The sequence below is a fragment of the Indicator indicator genome, chromosome 21 (assembly GCF_027791375.1).
Source record: "Indicator indicator isolate 239-I01 chromosome 21, UM_Iind_1.1, whole genome shotgun sequence".
In the NCBI taxonomy this organism is placed as follows: Eukaryota; Metazoa; Chordata; class Aves; order Piciformes; family Indicatoridae; genus Indicator; species Indicator indicator.
In genome coordinates, this window is record NC_072030.1 from 12,696,598 (window position 1) to 12,716,740 (window position 20,143).

The window sequence follows — 20,143 nt, forward strand, 5'->3', positions numbered from 1 at the left end:
CTAAAAAAGCTCATAAAAACACCTAGTAGGGTGGAAAGAAAAGAGCAAGAACGACTTGTGACATGGACAACACAGCGGTGCAAAGTCTCCAGCAGTGCTAAAAGGAGCTTTGAGAAACAGCTTCAAAACATCCTGCCCTCTAGTTGGTTTTGCCTTCCATGAATCCCTAAGCAAAGTAGTTACTGGTATTCTTTCTCCACTGAAATAAAACTTACTGCTTTCCCTGTGCTTGCTTCACAGCAGAAAAAATTCTAACACTAATCGTGGGACAGTATTCAATTTCATTTTCCCCATCACAGGAATTCTGCAGCAGAGAACAAGCAGCCCCACAAGTGAAGGGGAAGACTGTTCATTTATCAGTCTGCACTACCACATCCCCTGACCTATTTTATTACTAAAAATAGTCCCTCTTAGGTCACTGCTGCAAATTGAATTCTGCTGCTTCATTGCCCACTGCAATCTCATGGAACTGCATGCTGCCTACACACAAAACACTGCCAGGAACGCAGCCTGTCTTCTCACATGGATCAAAAAGAAAGACACAAATTATTTTCCTTAAAATGAGTGAAATGCAATGCAGTTTAAGCCCAAACCCAATTACTTATATTGCATCAGGAATATAAACATGTAAACGCTTGGCTTGGCTTTCTATTTGCCCATTCTTAGAGTACACTCTTCAATGTTTTTCTTGCAAAATGTGTTTTGAAAAGCATTCAGTGTTAAGAGTAATGGAATATCAGCTGTAATGACCTCTACTGACAAAACACCTATCAGGAACAACAGCCAACTCTTTCTCATTAAGCCCCCCTACTGAGGTAAGTCTAGGAATGCATGAGACAAGAGGGAACAAGCCAAAATGTTTCAAGTTAAAAAGACAACACCTTCCTTCAAAAGGCCAAGCTAATTCTCGATCCAAAACATCTCATGATTGTCACACTAAGAAGTGAGCTGGCAAATTTAAACCCAACATGCACAACACTACTTAAAGATGGAGGAAGGCATGAATTTGACAAAGCAAGAACTTACTACAGAATCCTAAGCAAGAGACTGAAATAGGTATTATTGACCATTTCACTCTTAATACTAAGCAAACAGAGCATATGCTATGACCTTGCTATTTTATTTGAGCCAGGCAGAATAAGTCTAGCACAAGCATGTTTCCCTGGGCTAGTATCGCATCTGCATTTCATTACTTCAATAGTTTCCCAATCTTAAACAAACTGACCCAAAATCCAAACACAAAGATCAAAGACAACTGACTTATTTCATCTCAGTCTTTTGTTTAAGTCACTGCAAATTCTGCTGGGAATTTCTTAGTATGCAGCAGATGCACACAGAGCTGTACTACTCCAATGATTCGTGGCCTAATTAACCTAACTTTATTGCTATTTAGTTATGAAACCAAGTTTCTCACTTCCTGCTCTTCTGAAGATAACATCTGCCAAATCTGGGTTTTCTTGTCAGAGAGAAAATTCAGTGTCTTCAGGGACAAAACAGTCTCAGCTCTGCCTGAGTTTCAGCTGGTGTCATTTACTGAGATGCCGGAGGTACCTCTGGGTCACAACCACTGTGAGAAACCCCTCTCTTCCCCAGCTTATAAAGACAAGCTGAAACACATGTGGCCCATCAATATCAGGAGAACCAAAAAGCCTCTTACCAAGCATGTATGAAGCATGTTCATCAAAGTAAGAGGGAACTGGCCTTGCCAGCCATGGTGCCATTTCCCATTGTTTAAGGAGTTGCAGTAATAGACACTGCAAAGCGGCCTGGGTCTGTGTCTCTGATAATCCTGAGGTAGAATTGAAGTGCAGTATAAATACACATGCACCACGGCTACTGAATTTTCAGGGAAAGAGTAGGAAATATGTAATCTATTTTGGACTGAAAGTCAAAGGCAAAGTGAAATTAAATAAGATTTTAAAAAATACATTTCAGTCCCAAACCACGCAATTTACCATTTAAAACTTCAACTAGTTCATCATTTAGGCTGGGTTCTGCATGTCACTATCTTCTGATTGTAGGGAGCTGCAGAATCAAGTCTTTTGTGTTTCAGCATCTAAGAAAATGTAGGGCTGTTACCAACCATCTATTAAGCCCACATCGCTCAGAGGTACTAATTAAATGATCTGCCGTAACTTAACTTCTATCACAGAAAAATATAAATTACAGAAATATTGGCAAAAAGACAAAAATGAGCACTCTGGTTAGGCAAAGGGGCATGTGGGTACCTAACTCAGTAAGACATTTTTACAGCCACAGCTGTTGGTGCCTTCCATGCTTGGTCACTTTTGCAAGTGATGGGCACTTGCCTGAATGCCTGTGTAAAGCCAGGCACTGGCCACTGCAGCACTTGAGCATTCTGCAGTTTGACTTTCAGCTCTGAGTGGTAAACCTTGTTCTGAAACAGAGTTCAGTGCAGGGAAGAACAGAAGTTGTTCCTTGTGGCCAAAGAGTCACAGACCTCTTTCTTTTCCAGGATGAAAAAAAAAAAAAAGTCCTCAAGGAACTAGTACTGCTCCGAGTATACAGAAGAGCACACAAAGCTGTCAGCTCATATTCACACTTGGAGAAAAAGGAATTAGCTGCTATCTCACACTCCATTTTGAACATCTGCAAACAAATGCTAAACCAGCAGGACACCTCCTGTTGTCAGCATTGTGCCTCACTCTCTTTCCCCAGAAGCCCTGCTTCAGTGAAGAGATCACTTGGAAAAGCCCAATGCTGCCTGCACCTACAAGAACACTTGTAAGGTAACTGTATGACATAGGTGACAAATCATGAGTTGCAAACCCATCTCATCTACCTTAGGTTCTAGCAGCTGCAAAATTAAAAATAGCTGTCATAGGCAAACCACAACTGGAGATGAGATGTTTGTTCATTTATTTCAGGCTGATAATGGTGTCACTGTTGACATGTTTGGGCTCTGAAAAGAGTACTAATGAGGAAATGGACAAAATTATAAAGGAAGAATAAGGAACATTCTAAAATTGGAATAGGCAAATTACATTCCTTTTAACTTTACACAGAAAATCTGACTAGCCGTGACAAAATAATCTGCTTATTTGGCACTTCAGGATGAATTCCTTGTTAACTACAAGCAGTGCAATCATTTAAAGTAGCATCTTAAAAATTGTTTCTCAGCCGGCCCAAATGAGACTATTCTGTAAGGTATCAAAATGATATGCTATTATTGCCTCCCAATGACTTGAGAAAGACATGGTCAATAAGGAATGGAACATTATCGCTGTAGAACTTACTGTCCTGCCTTTGGAAACTTCCTGGCAAAGACTGACAATTATGAGATACTTCCAGTTCACAGCAAAGGAGCCTTCTTTAAGAATGAGAAACTACATTTTTCTAGTGTAGCAGCAGTCTTACCTACATACCATGTGCACTTTTGCTGTTATGCTGTCTATAAAACCACTAAAACACAAATCTCATTTTGTGAGCCAAACAGGGTGGGAAGCATGCACAAAGACTGCTGTGGAATCTTCATTCACAAACAACAGTAGTTTCTATGTAGCTAAAAGTTGTAAGGGAGCTATTTGGACAGGAGGTGTTACTTTCATTAGGTAAATCCCTGTGCATTAGTCATACATTTGTCACATTTCCTCTATTACTAAACAGCCATGTAGTCAAACCTTGAGTAACTCAAGGTCAGTCCTGCCTCTCGGGGCTGCAAGCCAGGTTTCTTAAATCCTTGGCGTGGTAAAGAGCCATCAGCACGACCGAAATTTCCAAACCATTTCTAAGCTACAGTTTCCCATCACTGTGCCACAAGGAACAGATACTTTTGCAACAGCCAGGTTCACTGAAAGGCTACCTGACATCCAGGAGCAGGAAAACAGCCAACTTTCGATTATCTGCATCCAACCATGAAAGGCTTCTCTGGAGGCCTTTGGAGAAACATGCTTCTAAAATATGCAGAATTAAATGCTGCTAAACAGAAAAACATCAGGCATATCTTAAGTTGATCTACACACTTAGAGGCACATTTAATGATCTTATGAAGCAAAGGCCTGAATGTTCAGACACAGCTGAGGAGTGGCCCCTTCAAAGTGGATCCCTGCCAGGCCTGTAAGAACCCAGGCACAGATACAGTTGGAGATCACAGAGGGCAAATGCTCCTGCTGCCCTGCAGCCAACCATAGTAACCCTCTGGGCTACACTAACCCTGAGGCTATTCCCTCTGTGCAAGGAGTAAACCCAGTGCAAAGGTTGCATTCAGGCTCCATCTAAACTGAAACCCTAAGTATAGATCCTAAATATGAAATTACACTTCTTTTTTTGGAGACTGCCACATACCAGGATAATACAGGAACTGGAATTTGGAGCACAGCATAACAGATTAAATAAAAACTTGCCACTGAAGCCATTTTGACAGTCACTCCTGAGAGGATGTTCTGACCACTGAACATTTCATATTTTTTAGTTTCATCATTGTACTTAAATACTGCATTTGAAGAGCAGAAATACTTCTAAACCAAGTTAGAAATAAGCATCATCACTGAGATCCACTGTGCACCTAGAGCTGAAGGAGAATTTTGGTTTAAGACGAAAAGTCCATTAAGGTGCTAGAATAATTTGGTTTAGTTCCATGTCACTCGTTTGTTAATTATGTTTACATATGACTGTCCCAGAAGCAAGAAGCTATGCAAGAATGAATTTTAAGAGCTTAATGGAGAATAACCAAGATTTGCACACACTGGTGAAGTGCTCATGCAAACGTTCCTCATTCTCAGGACTACAAAACGTATGCTGAAAGCCTTGCTACGTCACTTCAGTTATTTGTTGTGAATCTGGCAAAGATACAGAATCACAGAATGTCAGGGGCTGGCAGGGACCTCGAAAGGTCCCACCCCCTGCCAAAGCAGGATCACCTGTATCAGATCACACAGAAACGCATACAGGCAGGTTTTGAGTATCTCCAGGGAGGGAGACTCAACAACCCCCGTGGGCTGCCTGTTCCACGCAGTATCTGTCTCTTGGAAATTACATATGCCACCTCTCTACCCAGAAGAGAGTGCTGTGTTTTCAACTATCACTTTTATATAAATGTTTTACATTTCAGACACAAACTCAGTTTATTTCCATCTTCGTGGTCATCCTTATGATGCCAATTTCATTCTCAAGTGATAGAGACAGATGGCAGAGCAAATGTGGTAGAATGGTTCTCAGAGGAGAAATGCCTTGCTGGGTCATCAGGAAAGCACCTTTTCTGCTTTTTACAAACATTTCCTCCTTCTCCTTTGTTGCTTGTGTTCTGAACCATCCCACTGATGAAGACAAAGGCTTTGCACAGACTGGAAGCTGAAGTCTTTTACTTATTTACAGACGACTGCTCCTTTTATGCAATGCAGCTCACAGTATTCTGAAGAAGCATCCCCTACTCTGAATTACTACAAACTACATCCTCTTTCTGTTGAGCACTGACTTGCACAAGAGAGCCAGTAACTCCACCTTCATTACTGTGAAGAACAGCAGCACCAATGCATGACAGGAAAGCTGAAAGTACCCTTAAGATGACTTTGGTTTATCAAAATAACAACACTGCTAAATATTCCATGCAAAGTGCCAGTCTGAGTTTGGGAGAGAAACCACAAGTAATAGTGAACAGCAAGAGATGCTCAGCTTTAAGAAGGCATCCAGGCAACACTAGTATAAAACTCAAGGAGTTTTAGGAAAACACAAGGACACAGAGAACACAACACCAAATTCACAAGGGTCAGAGCAGGTTAAGTTTTAAAGGCATGTTCTATTACCACTACCTTCACAAAAATATTAGTTAGAAATTAATTACTTAACATCCAGATCAAGAGCTCAGCTGTACTTTTACTGAAATAATTAATTAGGCCATCTTATGCTCTCTGTAAAGCCAATCACCCTTCCTAAGCAGCATCTCAGACTGTTCACTAGAGCCCTGATGAGAAATCCAGTCCCCCTCTGTTTAAGAAGTGATCACCTTATTGCAACTCAGTTGGCACCAAGTGGATTCTTACAAACACCACTATGAATTTCCCTGTCACTTTTCTGTCTGTCCAAAATACAGAACAACGCACCTGAACTTTTCAACGGTGAATTGCAACTGACACAACATGGAAAATAATCAAATACAGCTACATTCAAGACTTTTTGGTGAACAGGGTGGATAAGTAGTGTTGAGATTAAAAGGGTGCAGGAGTTTCAAGTTGTTTAGCAGTTTCTTGAGAATCTTACCTTGAGAATCCCTCTTACTTTGAGGATCCCTTAGACTCCGATAGAAAGTAAGAGAGGCTGAGACAACTAAAAGCTATTTATTTTATTCCCTCCTTAAAACAGCTAAAAATTGGTGGAATCTCAGAAACAGACTCAGAAATACTTAAAAATACTTTCCACTATATTCTAGATGACAGGCCACTGCTTGGCCTCTATTAAAAGGGAAATGAACATGATTTCAATTTAAGCATTAACATTTTAATTTACTGTAATATGAAAATAAACCCATCTAAATTATTGCACTGAAGTGGTGGAGCATGAATGAAAGGCAAAAGACACAAAAGTTCCTACTGTACATCCAGCTTCACATCTTTGCACACATACAGATACGTATGTGAGTGGTCCACAAATCTGGGTCAATACACCATGCACATCTATAAAACTATCCAATCACTTCTCATAAGGTTTTAAGTAAAGAAGCAGCTGCCCAGGTACACCTGCCTCTGACATGAAAATTGGCATAAATAGTTTACAAGTACATAATGAAGAGTCTGCAATATGGACAGAAAGTAAGTAATTGAGGAGTATTACCATATAATCATCTTGCCTCATCAGAATATGAAAACAGTATGTATTTGAAAAGGAACACCCCAAGCCAGCCAATCTGGTACACCGTGAGCCTGATTATCATCCACTGCAATGGAATTCAGACTGCCTTGAGAACTCAGGAAGCTGGGCCTCCAAAGACATCTTTGTACAAAAAATGAATAATAGTAAAATAACTCTAAAAAAATCTTGGGTGAAATCACTCAGCTTCCACGCAAGTGTCACACATCTCATTTCCCATGAAAGTGTACACCAGAAGCATTCCAGAGCAGTAAGACAACTACCATGCACCATCTGCACTTTAAAGCTGCCAGACATAGGTTCACTAGTTCTGAAAGAGATCAAGCCTTGAAGTTGTGCTTACAGTTAGAAATTGCTGATGGCAGCTGACTAGATTAGAAGTGAGTGAAGTTCATTTCCAGAGAGACTTATCTGGCACAGTTCCATGGGGGCTTTTTAGTTATTGCTTTTGCCAGGGACAGCCTAATAGCTGAATTCCAGCTCTTCTGAGCCATGGAACAACTTAAAAAAAAAAAAAAAAAGACAGACAGATCATTGCACCAGGCAACCCAAACTTTCCCACTGTATACTAATACATCACATGGTTTTGCAACGTTTTGTCAGCAACTTCCTTCAACATAGTTCCTCTGTACTTAGGAATAGAGAATGTGCCTATATTAGATCTACCCCAAGCTGAGGGGAAAAGAATTTAATTGGATGGAATCAACTTATATTTAACATTTGCTTATTTAAATTAGGGCAACAAACCCATTTTTAACTTCCGCATCTAGAAATGTTTTTCCTTTTTGCATGGCATGTACAGAATACAAAATGGATGCATGTTACAGCAGGCATTTATTCATCGAGCTACAGCGTGGCAGTTCTGCAGCATCACCACATTTTACTGTCCTGGCCAGGTGTCTAAGAGCTTACAACATGGTTCAAACTTGATTTCAAGCTTGATTCCTCTATCCAACACTAATGCAGCTTAGAAGACTGTTTGACAGTGCTATAATAACAGACTGCAAACCAGCTCTTCAGAGGATGACACTCACTTTGTGCCCATTTGTTGGTTTTGGTTTGTTTTGATTTTGTTTCTTTTTCCCGTGGACCCAGTACAAAAAAAAAACCCAAGTCATAAAGCAGAGAAACTGGACATCAGACAAGCTGTATCTATGGAGTTCTTGCCCATACAATGCTCCCCATAGCTGTCCTATGCTTCTGTAAGGAGATCACAAAATTCTGACTTGGAATTTTTGCTAGGTTTTAGGACTGGGAAGAGCAGCACATACCGTAAAGACTTCACACTGAACAGTTCACCAAGCTTTCAGCCTGACAAGGAGTGTGGATCTAGAACACCCTATTAACAGAGCACCATCTAATTCACGGCCACATGGAGCCTGACAAACTTGTGATGAAGAGTAAAATCGAGAGACCACAGCAGCAGGGAGTGGGGCATGGTGACTCAAGCAGGATCTCATGGTTTTAGCTCCCTTGCCCCCACCACACAGCTCATGCAGCACTCTCTGCTGTGGAGCCTAACAGGCTCAGCATCTCCAGTAGACAAAGTCCTGCTGGCTTCTGCTGGCCCTGATCCAAATAGCCAAAGTAACTTCCAACCTAATATTCCAAGCATAAAGCAAGCATAAGCACCTATACCATCATTATTTTGTAGGTGACTGCACTGCCATCTCAAGCTGAACCATCTACAACAGCCCTGAAATGCTCTAATCCTTAAATCTGATGGGCAGAGGTCACCAGTTGCAGACAATTGCTTCCTAAGGATTAAGGTTAAACTCAGCACATTTGTTTCTAGTCAAAACAATTATCAGGTTTGAACTCCATCCCTGGGGACATAAATGAACACAAAAAGTCCCCACAATAATACAAATTTATTGTTCTTAGGCTTTAAGTGCTGATACTGAACTTGCAAGTCAGCACCAGGCAGAAGCAGAGGGAAACAACAGCTTCACAAAGCACAAGAAAGATGGTGACTGCAAACATACAGAAATACACAGCCTCTGAGGTAGGATACTTCAAAATGAAGCCCAGTCAACCTTCAGAACAGTCACAGAGCATGCATTTCTGTTTATAATACTCGAACAGTAGCTACCCTAATTACCTAGAGAGGAAACCCCAAACCACCACACTCTTGTTCAGTTTCTGGCATTTTATTTGCTTGCTGGGAAATCCCTTTGCTTAATAGGTATTTATGCTATGTTCCTTGCAAGGAACACGTTGCCATGGAGCACTGATCATGAGCATTACTAAGTGATTCTGCTGTTCTGCTTCCCTCTTTTTCTTCTGCCTTTATAAACTGCACATCCTACACTGGAGGGACTGAATTTTACTACATATTAGCCTTTTGTTAGGTATGCAGAGCAAAACTGTAGTGAGCTGTGATTATATCTGTTTTGATTTCAGTGAATGTTCTTGTCCAAAAGCTGCTCTTAGAAGTCTTTCCCCATTTTTCACTGGCACTTTGCTTTGACGGAATGGAGATTCCTTTCCTTAGAGTGAGAAGGTGGCAGATGGGAGAAGGAGGAGAATCTAAAGCAGACAGAGAAGTATTCCACAAGACTGATGCTGAACTTGTCAACAGAACAAGATTTCTTTACTACAGTGCTTTAAAAGAAAAAAAAAAAAAATCAAAGTGGCTGCTTCTTTATTCAACAAATCTACAAAGGATATACAGTAGCTTGCAGGCCTTATTTTAGGGTATCCAAAATTTACCTAGGAAGAATCTTGTCTCGCAGTTAACTCAATTAACAGTTTATTATTGAGACTGAAGGAATCTGAGTGACATTTGAGTGACAGCAAACCATCATAGTACTCCTGCTGTAAACAGCAGGCAACACAAGGCTTGGATGTAAACTGAATACATTTGGATTCCTGCCTCCTTTCATTTGGAGATGGCAAAACAAGTCTTAGGGCCAAAAGGGAAAAACAAAACAAAACAAAACAAAACAACCCAAAACTTAGAAATAGATTCAATGGCCTTAGAACAGCAGGGATACAAAACCCTGATACCTTAGCATTTATTCTTTTGGGCCTACAGAAAAGAAAAACACACAACAGATGAACATTAAGGTTATGACTGGCCGGATGCACCCAAAAAAAAAGTAGCTCAGACAAACAACCCTGATTATGCCTCCATTCTCGTGCAAGGAGATTCGCAGCTGCCTTCTTCCTGCCTGGTGGTGTTCTATAGCAGATGAACAGAACAGCACTACTGGGACTAAAGAAGACTCCAGGTTAAAAATAAATGTATTCAAAAGTTGCCTCCACTATGAATCCTTTCGTTACCCATCAAAAAGTCCTGTAGCAGTGGAGACTAAAAAGTCATGTTCAGTGACCACAAATCAGATGGTGAGATGGTCGTCCAACAACTCATGGAAGAGCACAAAGGCTAGTGGAACTTTTACCCTCCTCTGCATAAAAGCAACACAAATAAGATACTTGCTTTTCTTCCCTAAGCCAACATCTGCTTCTAGTAAAAGGCCAGAATTACCTGTGCCCTGGGTTTACATCACAGAGAATCAGTGAGCATTACCAATCTGTCATACATAACGCATCATCCTGCATGGTCAATGTGAAGCACACACTAAGAGGATGAATTCACAGGCAACTGCAAAGTCTGAAATAATCCCATTTGGAGGGCTCAGTTACAGAACTCCCCTTGAAGTAAAGGTCACACACCTACTATGTTACATTGGCAGGGAACAGTAAAAATTATGAATTATTCCTATCAAAACTAGGGAACAATTTCTTTTACAGGACTTGCGAGCAAGCATTTATTGAATCAGTATCACAAAAAAATACACACGTTGGCAAATATAACAGCTACCAGGATTCTGTTAATACAACAAAAATTCAGCAGGCTCCTTACCCCTTGAGCATACACACATCATTCACCACTGGCACATCATGCACCAAGTGTCCCACGTGTTCATTTAGAAATACAACATGTTGCAGGGCTTTAAGAGATAAACCTTTCATCTCATTCAATTTTAAAGGACCTTGAAATGTTCAGAACTGAAAAAACAAAACAAAACAAACACCCAAAAAAAACCAATCAATCAAAACAACCCTAAGAAAACAGTACAAGAGAAAGCACATGGAAGAAAGCTCAGGGGAAAAAACAGTAAGTTTGGATTCCAAAGCAAACATATCTTTCAAGCCAAGTGAACTCCCTACTCAGAATTAAACTACTATATGGATTTGTGTGCTTGTCATCCTGCCCATTATCTGAGATGTCTCAACTCAGCAAGACAGCAGCTGTGTCACTGAAAAAAATCAAAGGCATAGAGAAGACAACCCCCAGTTTAGTAACTTCAGCATTCACAGCAAAGCATCTGCTTACTTGTTCAATCCCTTGGCAATTCAGATTTGTCACCAAGGTCACAACGGGTTAAATTTTTTAAAAACTAATAGCAAAATTCCTAAAGAAGGGTTGAGGAGATGATTGTCCCTGCTCAATGCAAGGGGGTTGGATTAGATAGCCTTTAAAGGTCGCTTCCAACCCAAAGCATTCCATGATTCTGTGATTAATGATATACCCTACTAGAAGAATTTCCCCATGTTTTATTAAGTTGTTTTTCTGACATCATCCACAACTGGGGAAAAAAAAAAAAAATCTCATCAAGTTCAGAATCCTTTCTATTCAAAGTTCTTGAGTGACAGAAATGCTTTCCTACTGAGAAAAACAGAAACTGTGATCTTACAGCCATGTATTTTCTTCACTCATTGGAAAAGGATTGTGTCTTGTGTTGCAGAACGTCTCATTGGTAGCAGTACTCTGGGGGATACAGAACAGCATGATTTTCCTTTTCAAGGTGAGTAAGAGGAGATCTGTGGACAGCTTGTAGATTTTTAAGTACTAGCATTGCAGGTCACATTTAGCAGATTCTCAGACTTTTGATATTTTGTGAAGTTCCCCAGAGGAACCCAGCTCTAGGAAGGTCAAAGGAAGGGTAGTCACTGAGAACACTGGAGGCCACTCTCACAGCTGTTGTAAGCACTGGGAATTTCAGCGTGGTACAGCATTAGGAGAGATGGCTGAAGCTGTACAAAAGAGCAAACATGGTTGACAGGCTCCCTTGGTGCCACCTCACACTCACAGAATAGCCCACATTAAAAACAAATAGCAAGTGAATATAACCATGAATAAAAGCAGAGTTAAACACTGGATTTTGTGTCCTCTTCATCAGCTAATTTGGCAGCTTCAGCTCTTTCATCTATTGTCTTGGGCTAGGGCTCCTCATCATAATCACTTTATAATAATCTAGTAATTTGTTATAATCCAAGGCTACATGAAAGGGAGAAGGGGAGAGAGCTAACCCTGTACCATGAATTCTTGGCATCATGTGAAGGCCATCCTAGAAAACATTTAAATTAGCAAATCAGTACTAAAATGTACACAAGCAATGTTGAAGCCAGGATCAATACATCATATATTATTTTCTCAAGGCAACTATTCCATTAGATTTACAGGCATAAGGAATATGTAGGCCAGAACACTTACTAAGATAGGGAAAATGTCACCTTCTCATCTGAAAAATTAGGACTTAGCATACAGTTTTTTAAAATAACTACAGTTTCAGGGGGAAGAGAGCTTGTTACTGGTTTTGTTGACTGAGTTTGTTTTTAAGAACACTGACAGCTGCACTACCATCTTTAGCAAGTTTGGAGCTATCACAATCCAATGCATAGGTAATCAAAGCATTTTGTCCTTCAGGAGACTGATGGAGACCAAGACCTTTATATGTAGCAGCGTAATCTCTCACTTCATTTGGCATTTGTCTAACTACATGAAACATCCCATAAACAACTGTAACATGCTTCACCTGATTCCTGTTTGATTTACTTGATCAGCATGAATATACCAAACCCCTCTCACTGCACCCCCACAGATGTTAAACATGTTGAGTTAAGGGTCTCTTAAAGCCTATTCAATACAGCTTTCAGTCTCACCATTCAAATAAGCCAAACAATGTAAAAGTGAGGCAAAGACATTTCTCAGAAATAACAGAAAAGTCTTGACTTAGCCTGGTTGCTCCTCAGAGACTCTACAAAAAGCACAATACTAAAATGAGTCTCAAAAGCCTATTTTATTTTAATTACTTTGTTATATCCCTTCCATAAAGAACTGAGTGAAACAAGTTCAAAAAGCAAGGACAAGTAAAGGGTAATTTTTACAAATATGCCAACCTTCCATCTGTGGTGTGACTTTTTTGCCTTACTTTTTTTTTTTTAATACAATGGTTTTTAATAAAATGCTTTAATTTTACCCTGAAAGCTTGCTCCAGGCTTGCTTCTTTATTATTGGTAAGTAAACCAATCTTACTTGCCACGTAATACCTCCAGATTTTCTCCACTACGAGTTCCACTACCTTCAAATTCAGAGCCCTGATTCCTAAAGTGGGCAAGGAGGATCTTTCCTTACAGAAAGCTGGAGGAACAACTTCCCATCCACTTTGCTTTATAAAACCTTCAATAAGCCTGCTTTGATGAATGCATTTAGTCATGTGCAATTACAGCTATGTGAGGGATATGTGTATTGTCCCAGAGGTGTCCCTGTTTTGTCACCAGCGCTGTAATATTTTGAATGTATCCTTACAGCATCATCTCTCAGACCTCTGTCACCATCAGCATCTGTGCCTTCAGCTTCAGCTTTCAAAAGGTTTTTGACCTTCACAACTAAACAAGACCAGTAAAATCCAAACCCCATGTTGCCTTTCTCTCCTGTCAACCTTCAAGTTGCAAAATTTCTACTCAACAATACACTTGGAATTTTGCTGAGGTTGTTACATGTAGAGAACCAGAATTACCAGCCCAGCTTACTCAGGCATTTGTCAGTAGGACAGCACTGAAGCCTTAAGTTGTTGCACTTGCAGGTGCTTTCAGCCCCTTTACTAGCCTTATGCTTTTACTTGCTGAGCATCTTTCCTATGTGCTCTAGATGAATCCCTCAAAACAGACATTTGTCCTTCATTTTACAGCCAACACTGAATCTCTCCCTGGTGAGCAACAGTGACTATTTTGTTACTCCTCTTTGCTTCCTTGAAAATTAAGATCAGTATGCCTTATATATATTGGATGTATTTTTCTTCTGCTTTAAAGTAATTGCTCCACTTAAAGCCTGAACATAAACACAAAATTTAATTTGCTTTCTAAATACTTAGTATCCATCCAGTGAACCCTCTGACAAAGGACAGCTTGCATCTGGACTTCAGCTCCTACTATTAAGATTCTTTTCTGAAAGCAGGTGGCATGACACTTCCTTTTCACCAATACCTGCAAGCAAAGGCTCTCTACTCAGTCTGCTTCAAGTTAAATTCCTGCTTGGAAGCACTTGCTGGTTGTTTGCTAGCTTCCTATGACAATTCTCTCCTCTAACTGCCACTCACAGTTCCAGCTTGATGGTTTTAGCCGTCCCCAAAGGTTAATACTGCATGCTTGTCTCTTATTCTTCTTTTGTAGGATTCTTCACACAGCAGAAATATCCCAGTAGATGTAATCTGGTGTCTCACAGGAAATACAGCAACAAGAGCTCAATTCAAGACAAAGTATAAACTGACACGACAGTGATACATAAAGTTCTATTAGAAATTCTACAACAACGGTGAGCTTCTTATCCATAAAACTAACAGCTTTTGTCTTCAGAGCCAAAGCAGCTCTGTATCTGGCAACAGGAGGAAAACACACTGGAAATAGTATCACATGCAGTGCACTGTTACCTGTTCATGTGCTAAATGATGTAAATTAAGACAGAGACACACACCAAGACTAATTATATTTTTTAATTGTCTCTGTGAGAAGGAAAGTGATTGCAGCTATTATTAGCTGTAATGCAGCGCTAAAATACACTGAGGCAGTTTTTATTCCCAAGATATCACAATCTTAATTGATAAGCACAGAGAGAAAAGAGGAAGATGAGCAAAGCATTCCGCAGCATCAACTCACCCAAAACATTCATCAACACAGTGATAAAGCCTGCAGAAGAGGATAGACATAAAATCTAGGCATCATTTCAGTCACAGAAGATGCAGTACAGCCAAATCTTACCCTAAACTCTGAAGTTTCTAGGAGGTCAGTGTGGTCCTATTTTCCCTTGTGGCTTTAATTTGCTTTTCACAGGAAAGTATTCTCCCTTTGCTGTAAACAGTGGGCACTGACTCCAAACAATTTGGTCGATACCAAACTTCTTGTAACCCCATCAGAAGGCTTTTCCATATGTTCAGATTAGCCTTTCCTCATCACCTTACATCTGCAAATTCAAATAGTGGGCAGCTTGGCTTTCCTCTGGCCCTTGGAAAAGAAGCTCAAAGAGATCAGAGGATCAGAGTTTGTGATGATAACTTGCTGAAAATAACAACACCCCCCCCCAAAAAAAAAAAACCAAAACAAAACCACAAACACACAAAAAACACCAAAACCCAATCAAATATTTGAAATTCATTTTCAGCTTCTATCTTACCAGAGGAACAATTAGTTTGCCTGGAGCATGAAACCGTCTATGAAGAGAAAAACAAAGCAAAAAGACATCTGAACAGCACTGTTAGGGCTCACTGTATCTGAACATGACAGGGAAAGTGTGATGACAGATCTGTAACTAGCTGTAGTGAAAGCACTCAGACAGGTGCTCAGCTAATACTATTAGCAAGGCAGGTTTTTTTACAATGCACACAAGCAAAGCAGTTCATATTTTGAGGAGCTATTTTAATGGTCAAAGCCACACAATGACATACAAAATGGCTCTGCCAGAGAAGAAATTTAGAAGGCTGACATATAACCCCCATGAAAATGACAACAGTGATGGTTATTCAAAGTCCTGCCAAGTACCCACACAGAGAATGTGATTAGTGCTGCAATGCAAAGAGCCAGCGTGCTGCAACATGACTCCTCGCTGGTCTGCCAGGAAGCCTTTACAATAGAGACCAAGCCTGCACTGGGGTTTTTCATCTATAATAAATAAAGCCACAGCCTAGCAGACCGAGAATCCTTGCTGAACACCAGTGCCCTCCACTGTGTATGCTGCAGACTCCTCCAAACATTACAGCAGCATGAAAAGCAAGAGAGAGAATCCCTGCTCTTTCCCCTGATGACAGCCTGCTGAGTCCCTCCGGGAGGGAATGTCAGACACACGACTCCCGCCGCCCCTGTGCAGGGTTGCCACCTAGATCTCCACAGTGCTGTCAGCGTGGCACAGAGCGCCATCCGTCAGCCCGCACCAGCCCCTTGCCCATTGGTGCTCACTCTGCCAGAGAAATATGCCTTTCATAAGCTGTTTCGCTGCTTCCTCTACTGATGCTTTATACAATGATTTAGTTGGAATCATAGGATTTCACCAAAAGAATGTGGCCTCCTTAATTAAGAGGCAGTGGCTCCTACGTAAGACCTCTTCAGCTTCCTTATTACAAAATGTGTAACTAAATTCTTGGGGATGCCATTAACACCACCACCGGTTCAGGATGTGTAACTGCCTCCCTGATTTTGGGATCACTTTGATCACTTATTTTCCAGCTCATAATCACTACATTCTTTCAGCATAAGAACAGGCATAGCAAATTTTAACAGATCATGGGATAGTAATTCTTTTACTGCCCCTCTAATATTGCTGCACTTTTTAGTTCAGAGCATTTGAAGCACAACCTGGCATATGAGTGGAGGGATCTTTTATCTTAACTTCCTCTGCAAAGGCTGTTCTTCCATTAAATTTACCATGGAGTAACTGGACAATAACAGCAATCCTAAAGTCCTGTTTCTTCTTCCGGACACTGGTGCACCACCATCACATGCACTGACAGTGCCCCTGTGGTGTGGATCACTATACAGAGGTATCAAAGAGGCATTTGTGGACTCTCTCACTGAAGGCAGTTTTAAATCCTCCATGCAAGAAAGTAACACAGCCTCGAGCAGAAGTGAACATTCACCACCCAGACTATCAAAATGTAAGGAAAAGCCATTTGCACTATTTGAAGCAGCCACATATCCAAACACTCTTCCCCTTCAAAACACCACAGCAGACAATATTTACTAGAAAGATCCATGCTATTCTCTTCCAAACATACAAAAATATTTAATGTTTAAAGTGTCCAAGCTACACATGGCACTAGCGGAAAAATCACCAATGAGATTTGGTATCAGCCTCTGCATTACTACAGGCATGCTCAGACTAGGTAAGAAACGACTGCTTTTAAGTGTACAGTCAAGAGGACCTAAATTCCCCTTTGAAGGCTGATTTAAAAATTTATTTCCACTGAAGCTAATAAGCTCTTAAAATAAGTACTTCTTCCTACACATCCTCCAGTACCTGTCTTTTAGAAGACTTTCCTTGGTTTACACAGGCCAAAATAATGAGTAAGAACAAGGCCAAAAAAGGGATATGACATTTTATCATGGTTTGAGGGAGCCAGACTATAGAAGTGTCATCTTTGTAATGAATTTTTTTTTCTTTTTGACTACTGAATAAATTTAATAAAAATTTTAGTTTTTATTAAAATAAGAAATTTGGCTTTGGAGGCTCTTCAAGGCATTCTATTCTATGCCTTGTGCTTGCAGCATAGTCAAGATATGCACACACTTTATAGCAACTCTACTTCTGCATAGTTAATATTGCTTGATTAAGCTGCAGCACTACACGAGCTGCATGTGGCTTGCTACGTGTTCTCTGAAAGGGTAACTCTTCTTTGACAAAGAAGGATCAAAGTCTTAGTGGGGAGCAGGGCAGGAACCTGATAAAGAGCCTTCTCCTTGAATACCATTTTTAATCACACACTTTTTAGGGTAAGTATCAAACCTCCTTAGTTTTTCAGCGTTGAAAAAAACTCCTAGACTCGTAACTCTGGAAAAGCTCAACTCTGTCACAGTGATTTAGTTCTATTATGTACTCCAGTCATTCAAAGATTCTGTCCTAATATCATGACATTGAGTGCTGCATGGTGCAGCTATCACACTCAGCCTCTGTGGTTCTAAGTGCATACACAGTTTTCAGTGTTGGAAGATGTCTGTCAGATATGAGATGTTATACATCATTTATTAAATAACTATTCCTGTTCTTCTATCAAATATAGGCTGGCTCCCATGATGATTAATCCTTGATTAAGGTGAAAAGTGCAACGGGTTTTATTACTAAGCAGGGATTTCTGTTTTCAAGTGAAAGCTGTTTTCACACCAAGGGCTAGAAGTCAAGACGTTTACACTTTTTCATGTACTAATTGTTACTTTTAAGTTTACAAATGCAGATGTCTCTGGAGGCATCCTGTACCTCCTTTTCCTTTTATCAAATATCTACCTCGTGATGAAATGAAAACTGGTTTTCTTCCAGTTTACCCATGAAAAAGGAGTCAGTGCCTTCACAATGAAGAAAACAGCCAAATTTTCACTGACTCTGGGAGAAGAAAGCAAGAACTCAGATAGCTGAACCGTACAAACGCATGCAGACTATATAAAGTAACACGAAAAAACTAACTGCTTGCTAGCCCTACAAATCAGTTTGTATCATCAGCAAGATGATTGGAACACTGCTTCAGCACTTGTGAAATGAATCATAAATCTAGCCTCTCTGCTTTAGAAATGATTCTATTTAAAAGATGATGCAACAAAAAAAGCACCAACACTTTTGTATATGCAACCAGAAACAGAGCTTGAATATTACACTGTTAAAGGCTTGCTTTTCAGTTTACCTTTCATATTAAACTTGAGTTATTTCAGTCCAGAAATCAATCATCTAGGCATTTACTGGTTAAGAAATAAACTGATGATATAGTTGTCCTAAATAAACTCTGCTTGAATGATGTTATCAGAAAATTGTACACTCAAGTAGACATACTTATGGAAATCTGTGTGATGGTATCTTTAAGGAATGTAACTGTTGACAGTTTTGAACTAAGATTGACAAATGATCAGAAAAATCCTACCACAAAATGTTCTAAAAGGTCAACCTTCTAAAAGCATATGTAAAAAATAATTTCAGAAATGAAATCTGTCATAGTTCTTTAGTTTGAAAAAAGAATAGCATCACATCTCTGTTGTCCTTCAAATCTACTTGCTTCCAGCATTGATCATTTTCCTCTTGAATTCCATGAGCATACGAGCTTAGACAAGAATAAGATGTTCTCTACATATGCAAAATTCTTAGTTTAACTTTTTTTCCCTAGAATTTCTTTCCCTTACAGAATTTTTCCAGAGATTTCTGCCTAGAAGACAGAAAGCTCAAAGGACATAAAGAGGTTGTTCAATGCTCTGCTTTCATGCACACTGAGGAATCTGCTAGCAGTACACTTTGACTTCATCAATTCAGCAAAAAAAACAAAGTGATTCTTCAGATTGTTCTTCAGTCGACATTCAAAGGCACCAGCCTGACAATTAATACAGGCACGTGACACTGAACCAGCAGGGACAAGGCAAAGGGAAAAATCTTTTCTTAAATACAACCATAAACTCAACAAGTTCACCACAAGGTTTCATTGTAGAAGGATAATTAAAAAATACACTACAGTATATATATATATATATATATATATATATATATATATATATATATATATATATATGTGTGTGTGTGTGTGAACAGGGTTTAGCAATCCATTCCCAGCAATCCATTCCAAGCCCCACTGTGCTGGGATTCTGTGACATATGGAAATATACTACATATACAGAACTCCACCTCTGTGGCCACTTAATGAAACTGATAAGACATCAAGTTAAATAAACAGCTTAAAAATTAGGACACAGAATGCAGACTGGATACCAAATAGCTGATTTTTCCACACCTATCACTCCTGACTTAAGGGAATTCTTCACTTAACATCTCAATTGCATTAGTCATAGCAATCAAAAATGTCTATGTGGATGGAGTGCTGGACTGTAAGTTAGAAGGCCATTTCATTTCCAGCACAGAATTCTTTTCTTCATCTCTCTCACCCCATTAGTGGGGATAATTATACTGACCTATAAAGCACTAGAAAATCTACAATTAAAAATTATCTTAAACACGTAATTATAAGTAATAGCAATCATGTATCAAACTCCAGTTATCAACTCATCACTTGAAAGCAAGAATCTGATTGTTCCTGGAATTAGTACACAAAATTCAATTTTGCCCCTGACATTAGCTTCCTTGTACTTTCATCATTATTACAACAGCTTCATTATACTAAGACACACTAAAGAACCTGACCTTACTACCACTGACTGACATTTTGAAGATTTTCCAAGCTTTGAACAACAAAAGAGCCAGTATTTTTTTTCCACTGAAAATTTCCATGATAAAGACACTTTTGACCAGCTTCAAGCTTAGATGCTACCTGCAGCTTGAATCGTTGCAATGGCTCCATTC

General features: G+C 39.7%; 1 protein-coding gene across 1 annotated transcript in view; it reads right to left on the reverse strand.

Moving 5' to 3' along the window:
* Nucleotides 1-20,143, reverse strand: part of SERGEF (secretion regulating guanine nucleotide exchange factor) — a 132,983-nt gene that overhangs the window by 36,387 nt on the left and 76,453 nt on the right. The window lies entirely within an intron of this gene.